Raw genomic sequence first — 11,430 nt, forward strand, 5'->3', positions numbered from 1 at the left:
GGGGGGGCAGATCACGGGTGAGGGAACAAAATAATAAAAAAAGCATAAATTAGAAACCTGGCTTGACGGCTGGGAGTAGAAAGCATTTGGCTCGTATATAATGTGAGTTTCTTCTGGAACATGATCCAGGGCAGTGCATGGAAATTACCTGCAAAAAGATTTTCTAGTAAGTCATGTTAGGGTGAACTTTCTCCATCACAGCTCCATTGACTGATGCCCCAGGAGGGGTGGCTCAGCTTTGCTTCCCACTGCTCCCGAACCCATCCTGCAGCAACCGCTCGGGCTCAGCTGTCCACATTCACCAGATATTTAATATATACAGGCTGAAATTCATCGTGCAGGGCCAGTGCACTATTTAAGCCCAATACAAGCCCGGCAGCATGCTCTGTATTTCTCCTCGTGGCTTTAGGAGAGTTTTGTGGGCCGTTGGGCAGCTGCCTGTTTCTGCACCCATCCGGCAGCGCCAGGTGCTGGTCCCTGGGGTGGGGGGCAATGCGTTGCCACTTGGGGCCAGCAGCTTTCACCCAGCAAAGAGAGTACCCAAATGGGAGCCTCCATCGCCGGTAGAGTGCAGAAGTGTCTGCACTGAATGTCCTCCAGCAGCCTCAGCACCTTCTCTGCAGGAACGGCCACGTTGAACGTCCTACAACAACCTCAGCACATTGTCTGCAGGAGCTGACGGGACCCCCACTGGCCCCCAGCAGGGGTGCCCCGTGGAGGAGCTGGCAGATGGTTTCCCGTGGGGTAAGAGCTGCTTTTGCAGGGCAGCAGGCAGTGAGGCTCCTGCCTGCATCATCGCCACAGACCTTGGCTTCAGCGGGGATTTTCTCATGTGTCTGCCAGCAAACACAGTCACAGGAGAGGCAGGAGTGGGGGCGTGAGGGCAAAGATTTTACCAACAGAGAAACACTGTATTTGTAAGCCTCACCCTTCCCCCAAAAAAAAGAAAAAGCAGGATGAATCCCAGCCCTAACAGACTCTTGAGTTTATTCTGTGCAGGGCCCAGTCCCCCGCCTCTGCCCAGCCCGAGGTCCCAGCCAGGTCCCAGATCTCCATGGACGTCTCCACAACCAGACCCCCTCAGCTGCAAAGGCTCGTGCAGAACATCCCTCCTTTCCTTGCTCTGCATTTCAAAAGGATGAGCATCCCCAGAGGATTTTACGGCTTGCTGTATGAACAGAGTGACTCCAGGAGTGGGAAGGAACCGAGCATCTTTCCATGACACATTTTCACCCACCACATGTTTCTCAAAGAGCAGCAGACTCGCAGCACCCCAGACTTTCCAAGTCTTGTCCCGACAGCCAAGTTTGTCTCTAAACCTGCCTGGTTTCTTTGGGTTTGAGTCCATCTACCGATCCTTTTTTTGATGCCAGAAATGCCTCCGCAAGCCAGATTTCCCTGGTAATTGTCCTTTGGATTAGTTTGGAAAATTGCATAAGCCCTGGGTTAGAGCTGGCTGCGTCTCTCATCTGAGTGCCTGAGGCTTCATGGGGCAAAGACTAAAGAGCTGCGAAATGCAGAGATATAACAGATGTTGACATGTAGTGAAAATACTAGACGCAGGAGCCTAAGATAATAAATCTGAAAAATTAACACGTAGGAGAACGAAAAAAGGAGCAATATGTTTTGGTAATCATTCTGAACTGCTGAACCCTTCTCCTGCAGTTCAAAAATCTTTGGTATTAAGCAGATGTCATTCAACCGATGATTAACACATTACCGAATTTCTCCAGTCGTTTAATAAAAGTTTTACATAACATGCAGGTAATTGCTTCCAAATGTCAAGGTAACAATGTAGGCTTCTATGGATGGCATTGTTTCCAGCGTCAGGTGAAAACTCCTCTTGTTGCCTTGATATCAGGCGAAGTCTCACTGCGAAGACCCTGCGCCGGGCCAGCTGCTTTTCCCGTCACTCCTCTGCACGCCAGAGACAAAGAAACAGGCTGGGACGAGTCAAACCCTTCGATCTGGGAATGATTTAATGATTTCTTCCTTTTAGATGTCTGTATGGGCAGCAAACAGGCCTTGTGCTCCAAAACTGTGGCACAGGTATATGTCTTTTCTGTGATTTTTTTTTTTTTAACTTTTCTTGCTAGAATATCCCATCGCTGCTGTGTGCAAGGAGGTGATGGCAAGAACAGACTGAATGGGAATGTCTGGGCAGCAGTGATGGGGTGTTGTTCTTCATAGAAGCCCTTGCCCTGAGCCCAACCCATGCTCAAAATCTGAAATTATCCATCGTGAGATCAGGCAGAAAGTTATCCCAGCCAGTTTATTTGCTGGGGAACTGTCCTGCAGTACAGCCAAGGGTACGTGCTTTGCACCGGGGCAGGATCTCGCTTGTTATTTCAGCGTCAGTGCAGGAGGGAAGTGTGAGAGTGATGGATGCTTGGGGACAGGGGAGGCTGACAGGCTGCAAACTCTGTGCAGACCCGGAGAATTGCTGGCTAACGGCTTTCAAGGCTGCAAATGAGCTTCCCAATTTATTAGAGCTGGAGAACAGGATACCTTTAAAACAAGCAATCTGTCATGAGACGTATCCTGTATCTGTCAGAGGCCAGCATGACTCCGTTGGGGGAAATCCGTGACAAAAATCTAGGGAGGGCTATAAAAGATGCATGTTGATGCAGTTGTTTTGACATGACATTTCTTTTTAGGCAGCCTTCTGTGTAAGTGTTTCTACTGCCACCACAGGTAACACGTGGCGTCTCCGCTAACCAGCATCTCTGCTATGGCTCTTGCTGCTGCTGAGAAAGCAGCATTGTCCCAGTGTCTTGCAAACGGAGAGAAGATGCGTCCAAGCTGCAGACGCTGTCGGTGCAGCACTCTGGCAGCCCGCAGACAGCCCAGACCCCCAGGAGCATACCTGGGTTCCTTCTTCTCTGTGTACTCTGTGTAGAGGGATTATAACAGCGCTGACCCTTCCCAGACGCCTGTGAGCACGGGGCAGGTGATGGCTGAGGATGCACAGGTAGATTCACTGCAGGGTGATCCTTGTGTGGTGTTTATAACTGATGCCACGGCCAAGGCCCAGGTCCATGTCAAGACCTTGGGCACATTTTAGGTGCCTGGTGCCATTTAGGCAGGACCAGACCTGGCCTCCAGCTGCTCCTCCAGCAGGCTCAGGTCTCCTATGGATCCTGGCAGGCCCATGGTTTGCTCTGAGACCCCAGAGCATCTCACACAGCACCAGGCAGCTCTGTTTAGGGCCCTGAATCCCACCCCTGCTTTCCTGGAGGGTGGGTTGCACCCGGCAGTGGCCACTGCCTTTGCGTCTCGTTGGTGGCCACCTTCATGCCCTGGGCTGACAGGGGCCACCATTTGCAGCACCAGCACTGGGGTTGACTGTGTAGGCTTTCCTGCACTGGGAAGTTTGGGCCTGTTCCCAGCACCGCTGCTATGGACAGAATGATTTATGGACACATTATTAAAACCATATTTTCATCCTCAGAGCATGAGGGAACCAGTGGGTGGTACTTGAGGCAACATGCCCAGGGAGGATGGGGGTGTTCCTCAGACCACCTGGCTTCTCAACAGAGATGAACAGCAACAAGGTTGGGTAACGGACTGGCCCAGAGCACGAGAGAGGAGATGCTGGAGCAAGTCTAGCCTCACTCAGGAGGAACAGATTATCCAGGAAACATCTCCCACCTCCCCGCGTGCTTAACATCATTCATCAGCTGCCTCTGCTCTCCATCACTGTTGGGCACCGAATTTCTGCACATGGATGGGCTGCTCAGAGACAGGGGAGAAGGTAATGTGATCCAGGGTGAGGGTGAACTCATCCAACCATGCACCTTCTGCAGGGACACAGCATAGCAGAATTACTGCCATGCCTAACCTGCCAGCGAGCAGCTCTTCTCAGATCAGCTCATCACAGTTTCTCAGCAAATACAAGGAAAACATTTGCAGGGCACCTGCTCCCCCACCCTCACACCTGGAGACCTTCTGCCTTCACCTCTTTGAGCGATCGGCCATGCTCACTCATCACCTCTGGGACCTGGCGCTGCTCCTCCAGACCCGCTCATCACACTGTGACAGATGGGTCCCTCCTGCCTTCGAAGCAGATGAGGCACTGTGCGACTTCGTGGCACTGCCTGCAGACTGCTCGAGTGCTTCCTGGGGCCAGGGGTGCTGGCTCACGCTTGTGGGGCAAGACTGGAGCCATGAAGAGAAATGTGCTCAAGCACAGGCCCGGGATGGCAGTGAGCGAGGTCATTCGGAGGATGAAACCAGGATGGCAGTAGCATCACTGGATTTCCAAGCCTGGAAATAATTCTCTTTTAATTTGATTTTTTAAAAAAATAGGAGCACTTCATCTTTTTTATCATGTCCATATCAACTTCTGTCAAGAGTGAAAACCCAGCTCTTTTTTGTGTTTGTTTTGTGGCTTTATGAAGACATAAATCTGCAGATCTTGGCTCCCACACGTCCTTATGGGACTCCTAGAGATCCAGTGGTAACAGCTATTTGCTCTCCAGCTCCAGCATTTTACAGCCTACCAGAACAAATCCCACTTGCCTACCCTCCCGTCCAAAGCCCTGGAGTTCAGAGAAGTGAGGACACACCAGATGGTCTGGCACAGCCCGGTGATGGCAGCCCAGCTGGGGAGAGCGGGGCGAAGGCTGGATAAAGCTCATGGAGATGGCTGATTTGCTACCTTGAACTTGTTCAGCATTTCTTACTGACAACATCTGTGGTAGGGCAAGAGGTGTGCGAGCATCTACCTGTCCATGGGCTGGAGAGTGGAGGTGACCTTTCCATGGGCCAGTGCTGAGCCGCTCAGAGAGAGCGGGGCTGTGCGACTGCTGAAACGGCCTGGCAGGAGGTCTTTAAATTGCTCGATGTCTCTGTACTGAAAAGCAATACCTGCTGAGATTAAACCGTTTGGCCTCCTTCCCCCTGTCTCCAAGGCAAACATAGACAGTTCTATTCATACCCACAAGAAATACATATTTCAGCATTTGATTCTTTTTGTGTGTGCTTTGTTTTATCTAGCGCCATGGAGCTTGGATGTCTTTTTCATCTCATATTGTGCTTTGGATGCAGCCTCTTTTATTCAGCCCTCTCACTGCCTTCATAAAGAATAACAGCAGCAGTTGTTGTTTTTTCCCCTGGAGCATGGGCTGCTGTAAACCAAAGGGAAACTTCTTGCTGAAAGAGGGAGAGAGCAGGCGGGACACTGCCATATCCATTTCCACACCAGAGCTGCAGCTCTGCAGGCCCTGCAGTTTGGCTTTCTCAAGCCTTCACAGAGAGCAACAAATTGTCCTATAAAAATTCTTTGGTGGAATTTTCTTTTTCTAAGGAGACAGGCCCAGCTTGTAAACTTGGGACTAAGATCTTCTACTTCTTAAATGGACAGCAAAATCCAAGACAGACACCGTGGCACTGAAATCTAACAGGGTCCTCAGGTTCTGCCCCTCTTCCTGGCTGTGGGAATCCCATTTTGTGGGCTTAGCTAAACCCCCATCTCATGCAACCTCTTGGCAACTGTGATAAAGGAGAAAACCTTGCAAGGACATTTCTGCTTATCTTCCAGTTGAGGAGGGACAGAGAGCTGCCAGCCCAAGTGCCAGATTTGAAGGATGTAGTCCAGCCTCACCTCCGTATTCCCATGAAGGTGATTTGGGGTGAGGATGGGAACTGCTGCCTCCAGCCTCTTCCCTTCCACATCCAGCTTGGCAGTCACACTGTATGTGCACCAAAGAGCCAGAGGTGCACGAGCCCTGTCCTGAGGTATCGTCCATCTTGCTGTCGGTGGCCGCGCTGCTGACATCCGTGCTTCCCCCTGCTCATGCCCTCAGCTCCGCAGCATGGCTCAGGAACAAGTGCAGCCAGGGTTTCAGCTCCACAGGTCACCAGCTGCTGATAAATGGCTTTCCTGGAGATCAGTTGCTTCCCCTTTGCCATGCGAAACGCCTGGGCTGCCTGCACAGAACGGCTCTGCTGGACACCGGGGAGAGGTCCCCGTCACGGTCATGCTTGAGACACTCTGAAAAACAGTAAGAAAATAAGGACACCATATTCAAACTAAGAGAGAGGAAGGGCTGAGCTGGTGGAGCCTGGGCACCCTCCTTTTCACTCCTTCTTCCCCTTCCTTCCTCTCCAGCTTTCCTCTGTGCCTGGAGGTGGACCACATCCAGGGCAATGTGTGTATGGGGCTAAGATGCAACAAATAAACTCCCATAGGTCTGCATTACATAGATCCTCCCATTTTCGTTATTTCCACCTTAATTATAAATAATGCGCTAAGCAGAAAGTTGTTCATCCAGAAACCTTTAGGCACTGGCTCCCATCATCCAGTCTGGATTATCTCCCAGGCAGAGTGCTGCAAACCACGCCATCCTTTCCATGGTGGTTTCCAATGGCCATGAGTGATGTCGGAAGCAAGAACATCTTGTGGCAATATGTTGCCCTTGAACCTTTGAGTTGGGAATCACAGGTTTTAAGGCATTTGAAATCTGTGTCTGAAATCTGTGACTCATGTCATGCTCTGACCTGTGAGAAGGGATGCTTTGAACTGGTGTGGCTGCGTGAGTTAACCAGAGCAGCTCTCCTGGGACCCACGGTGTCTGGGAGGTTGTGCCCAGCAATACCCTTCCCAGCTCTACAGTCCCATCCTTCATGCCCAGGTAAATACCAAAACGTCTTATTTTTTTAAACAGGTCCGCCTCTCTTTGTCCTGGGCTGCTTGACTGCCCAAAAGTGGGGACAACACTGCTCTGACTCTTGTTTTTCTTGTTGCAAAGGGCCAGGTGAGGGATGGCCGGTACCGTCCCTGCAAATCCAACCCTCCAGCACCCAGGGCAGAGGAGGCAGGATGGGCAGGGTTGGGAACAGCATCTCCTCAGCCACATGCGTCTCTTCAGCTGCGCAGACCACCGAAGACAAATGAACTGGAGGAAGCATTTCCTCTGCTGAAGGCTCACACCCGGGAGGTTTCTGCTCACAGTGTAGGTCAAGAGTTGAAAAATGAAGAAGAAAGGAAAACAGATAGAAAGATCCATCTTCCCTTATAAAATCCCCAGAGCAGGGGGCATTTGGAAGTCATTTTTCACTGAGCTGAGAGCTGTTTCTGGCCCTTTAGCAGACATTATTCTCTTCTCAGACCTCATAGTCTGGGACATGGGGAAGCGCTCTCCCTCCATCCTCACAGGTGTTGGAAAAGGAGCATTATCCTGGGTGCAAGACACTTGGCACCTTCCTCCAAGGCTAGGGTCCATGGTGGTTTGGGCTTTGGGGCAAGGTGGAGTCCAATGCATGCTAAAAATTGCTCTGTTCATCTTTTGCAAAATCAAACAAGTGGCTTGGATTTGCTGGCATTAATGCACAGGTTAAGGGGGACAGCTTTTAAGGAGGAAAACCCATGCAGCAAGAGGAAGAAGAATTTCAGCATGGTTAAAGGAAATCTAAATAAAATTCCTTTCTGGAAGGAATTAAAGAAAATTATTTTCCTTGTGTTTCTGTCTCTCTTCTTCTGGCTTATAAAAACACCTTGGCTCAGATATTACATCAACTCTGCCTTTTATTAAAAACCCCCGCTCCAGTTGTGCAGATTTCATGCTGTTACATGAAAGTAAAATTTTATGACCAGAAGCTGAAATTAGGAAGGAAACTTTTTGTTGTTGTTGTGGGTTGGACTTTTTTGGTAGTCATGAGGGTTTGTTTATTTTTTCTTTTCTAAAGCACAGCCAACTCCCCCAGGTCTCATCACTCCAGGCGGGTTTTTTGAGGATGCTTGTTCCAAACAGGTGCTGGTGTGGGGGAAGCTGAGCCCTGCAGAGAGCAAGGGGATGGGTGATGTTCTCCCAGCGCTACTGTGGTTGCCTTTGAGCTAGCAGGGGTTTCATGGCTGTCTCAGAATAGGATGTATGTATGGGAGAGAAAATGCGTTTCATTGCATGGGACACAGGTCCTGGGTGTCCGGCCCTTCTCAGGTTGTGAGCTAGGTAACCATGCAAAAGCACGAGCTATTCCCTCCTCTCAGCCTCCCCTGTAAATCCAGATCTGATGGATGATACTTTGAGTTGAGCCCGTATTCAACACCAGCTGCTTGTTGCCATCAGACTTTTTTTTTGCCTTCTTTCACTTTAAATGTGGTACTTCTGGTTTTTCATTAATTCCTCCCCTGCTAAAAAAAAAAATAAATGTGGAAGAGCAAAAAAATGTTTTAAAAAGTCATTTGGTCCTTCCTTGTTGGTGAGCTATTGTGAGATTAAGGAATTACTACACCCGAAGGTGTTAAGAGTTGCATGGAGTTAAATGGAAGTTACAGCAAAGAATTACAGTGCTGGTTTCTTGTGGGACCTTGGCAAGGTGGCTTTGCATCTCCAGGATCCGTCCCCACAGCCCCTGTTGCTCCCCAGCCCTTGGGACAGATTCAGAGACCCCCGGGCTGGTGGGAAGAGCAGCGTGGGACCATCCCACCAACCCAGCTGTGACTCGGGGCTGGGGACCTCTCCCTGCTTCTGCTGCAGCACCTTGGGGGCGGAGCAGCCGGAGGACATCTCGGGGGACTTCAGGACATGGACCTCCTCTCCTGCCGCGTCCCTGCTTCAGAGACACTCGCCGCGGCTGGGATGGGGGATGTAGGTCAAGCCCCACGGTCCCTCCGTTTCCTTCCAGCCCAAACGTCTGCAACCTACTCCTGCCCTTGGAAGATTTACGGAGCAGCAGTAAGTATTTCACCAGCTCTTTATTAATAACACGGCAATAAAAAAGGTGCAGCCTTTCTTTCCAAGGACTTGCAGAGCCCTTAATAATCCGAGGAGGGATTTGGCTCCCCCCAGTAGATAGTTTACTGGTGGGCATGCTTTACAGCCCCTTTGTTAGAGCGGGGCTGTTCCCCCATCATCAAAGTGCGAACTGAAGCTCCGTGATGGGCTAGTCCATAAATCTCTCCCCTCTAATCCTTTCCTTTCTACTATTTTCAAACTGGGGGAGGAGGGGGTGGACTGGACTAGGCAGGCCAAAGCTTTAACCCTTTGTGCTTGGGGGGGGATCTTCTCTTTCTGAGCAGAAGACAGTGCATGGAAGGAGGGCTGTTTCATGGCAGCCTTTTAGAAGCAGGTAGTTATATTCAGCAATTAAACCCCAAATGACAGCTTAAAGAGCTCCTTTGGAAGTTTAATAAGTCCACCACTGTATATAAGAAATAAATCTGGCTGCATTACAATCACTTCAGACTACTTAAGCAGTAAATGAAGAACTCTGCTCTTATTCATCCATTACATGGGTAACGTTGCTTCACTCCTCACTTGGTTTCCAGGGCTGGGATGCCAGAGGAGGACCCAACCCAGCATTTGGAGCCAAATCAACACTGCAGAGATCACAGGTCTGTGGTAGGGAGGTGGGGTGATCCAGTGCTTCACTTTGGGGCTGCCTTGGGTCTGAGGCCAAAACTAAACACTTGTGGGCTCTGTGGAGGTGACAAAACCATCTGGGTCAAATGCCAAAATTTCTTGCTCTGTGGCTGGTGATGTGTCGGGCTCTTGACGGAGGTGTTGCATCCTGCCTACCTGGAGGCTAATCTCGATGATGAGGGAACTAGGTCAAGAAAAAGAGGCAAGACGGTAATTTTGGTCTTCAGGTGTTTGTGCAAACACCTTCATCAAGGCCCGGTTTTGATGGACGGGATGTCATGTTGTGACACCAAACCGTTTCTTGGTCATGAGTGGAGTGTTACCATCCCAGTGACCGCTGGAGGTCGGGAACAGGTACGAGGTCCATCAGTGGTCACCTGAGGTTCACGTAGAGAATCTGGGAGCAGACCTTGTATGGCATCTGATCTGCTAAACCAGGGTTTACAGCCCCTCCTGGCCCCGTTACCTTAAACCTACCCACTATGGGATAGATACCCAAGAGAGGAGCAAGCCCAGGGCAGGATCTGGCCGGCGAGGGGTTGCCTCCCTCCCCCCTCCAGCTGCACACAACTCCATTTTTTAGGCATTTCAACAGTTGAAAAATGAACTTTGTGTCCATTTTATCATAAAAGATCCCAGGCTTTTTAAGCCCAGCTTTATAAACAGTGATGAAAGGTCTTGCAACGGGCAGAGGTCTGCTTTTGAAATTGAACAAATTGTCGTTTTATGGTCCCCGTGTGTGGGGGGTGCTGTAAATCTCTGAGCATTTAACGCATCTGTTCTTTTCCAACTACGCTACCAGAGTCTCAAGGAGGAGAGGGAGAAATATCTGACATTTCCTGACATCGGCTGCTCTCACGGCCCCCTGGGAGTTCCTCAGGAAAGTTTTAAAAGTAATATTTATGGATGATCATGGTGAATCAGGCCCTAAAAGGTACAGAGAAAGGACTGTTGTTCATTAACATGTGGAAACCGTGCATGGAGGATTTCCCTGTGGAGGGGCAAAAGAAATGGAGTGAAAGTGAAACAGCTTTCGAGTTAATCCAGATCTTTTTTAACATTATTGTCGTTAGTAAAAATCGGAACCTTATTTTGGATAAAGAGAAAAAAAAAAGTTAGAAGTACATTTTTGGGATGGTTTTCCTCAAAAGGGTTTTCTTTCCAAAATTCCATAATGAGTTCCCTAGCAAAGATATTTATTCTTAGTGATATATGGATATGTGGTTGAGTTTTGGTCTTTGTTCATACACATCTTGATACTAAAACAACAATATATCTGCTCTGGCTAATAATCTAGGAAAAACTTCTATTTGGTGGTTTTTCCTGAAGATCACTTCCTTATTGCCGCAAACCATTTAGTTTCAACTTGATAAAAATGTTCTTAAAGCTTTGCACTCACAACCGCTTTCATGTGATGTTCTCCAGGTTAAACCTCCCCATCTCAGTAAATAACAGACTTGTAAAATCCCACCACAGTTACTCAGTATTAATTACTTGAATTTTATGAATAGGAAAGCCGAGCACAGGAGGAGGGGTGGTTTGGGAGAGTACGAGTGGAACAGCATCCTGGTGTTTTGACTTTCAGTGCCTTTTCCTAAGGGCAAGGCCGGTGCCCTTGTGAGCCAGTTAAAAGTCTCCTGAAGACTTTGCTGATAACACGAACTCCCTAGAGGTGAGCTGGGGTTTGTCCTTCAATGGGTTTATGTAAAGTACCTTTGGAACAGATTTATTCAAATGAATGCATGGAGAAGATAAGGCCACACGTGTCCTTTGAGCTACCTGTTTCTTTCACTGTAATGTCTTGAGGCTTATCTGAGCATGCCCAAGATTAGAATTGGCCAGAGAAAGAAAAAGTTAAGGTATAGTGGCAAAACATCATACAGATTCCTCCATAATCCCCAGGGTTTTAATTTCTTGGGACTTTTACTGTGACCCTGCATGTCCTGCTCCCAGAAGGGACCACCAGACTCCTGTGGCTCCCAACACCTCCCTGCACAGGGATGGCATTTCCTTGGGGTCCTCTGGCCATGGCATTGTGCGGGCAGGCATAGGACCCAAGCTGATG

General features: G+C 49.3%; 1 long non-coding RNA gene across 1 annotated transcript in view; it reads left to right on the top strand.

The window, feature by feature from the left end:
* LOC113485628 overlaps window positions 1–8,757 on the top strand; it is a 31,536-nt gene extending 22,779 nt beyond the window's left edge. Inside the window, exons 6-8 of the long non-coding RNA XR_003399463.1 lie at window positions 1,862–2,049; window positions 2,658–6,635; window positions 6,753–8,757. This is a non-coding gene — a long non-coding RNA (uncharacterized LOC113485628). The remainder of the gene's footprint in view (window positions 1–1,861; window positions 2,050–2,657; window positions 6,636–6,752) is intronic.
* Window positions 8,758–11,430: the final 2,673 nt, after the last annotated feature.

Source organism: Athene cunicularia, assembly GCF_003259725.1.
Source record: "Athene cunicularia isolate RWA chromosome 14 unlocalized genomic scaffold, athCun1 chr14_part1, whole genome shotgun sequence".
In the NCBI taxonomy this organism is placed as follows: domain Eukaryota; kingdom Metazoa; phylum Chordata; class Aves; order Strigiformes; family Strigidae; genus Athene; species Athene cunicularia.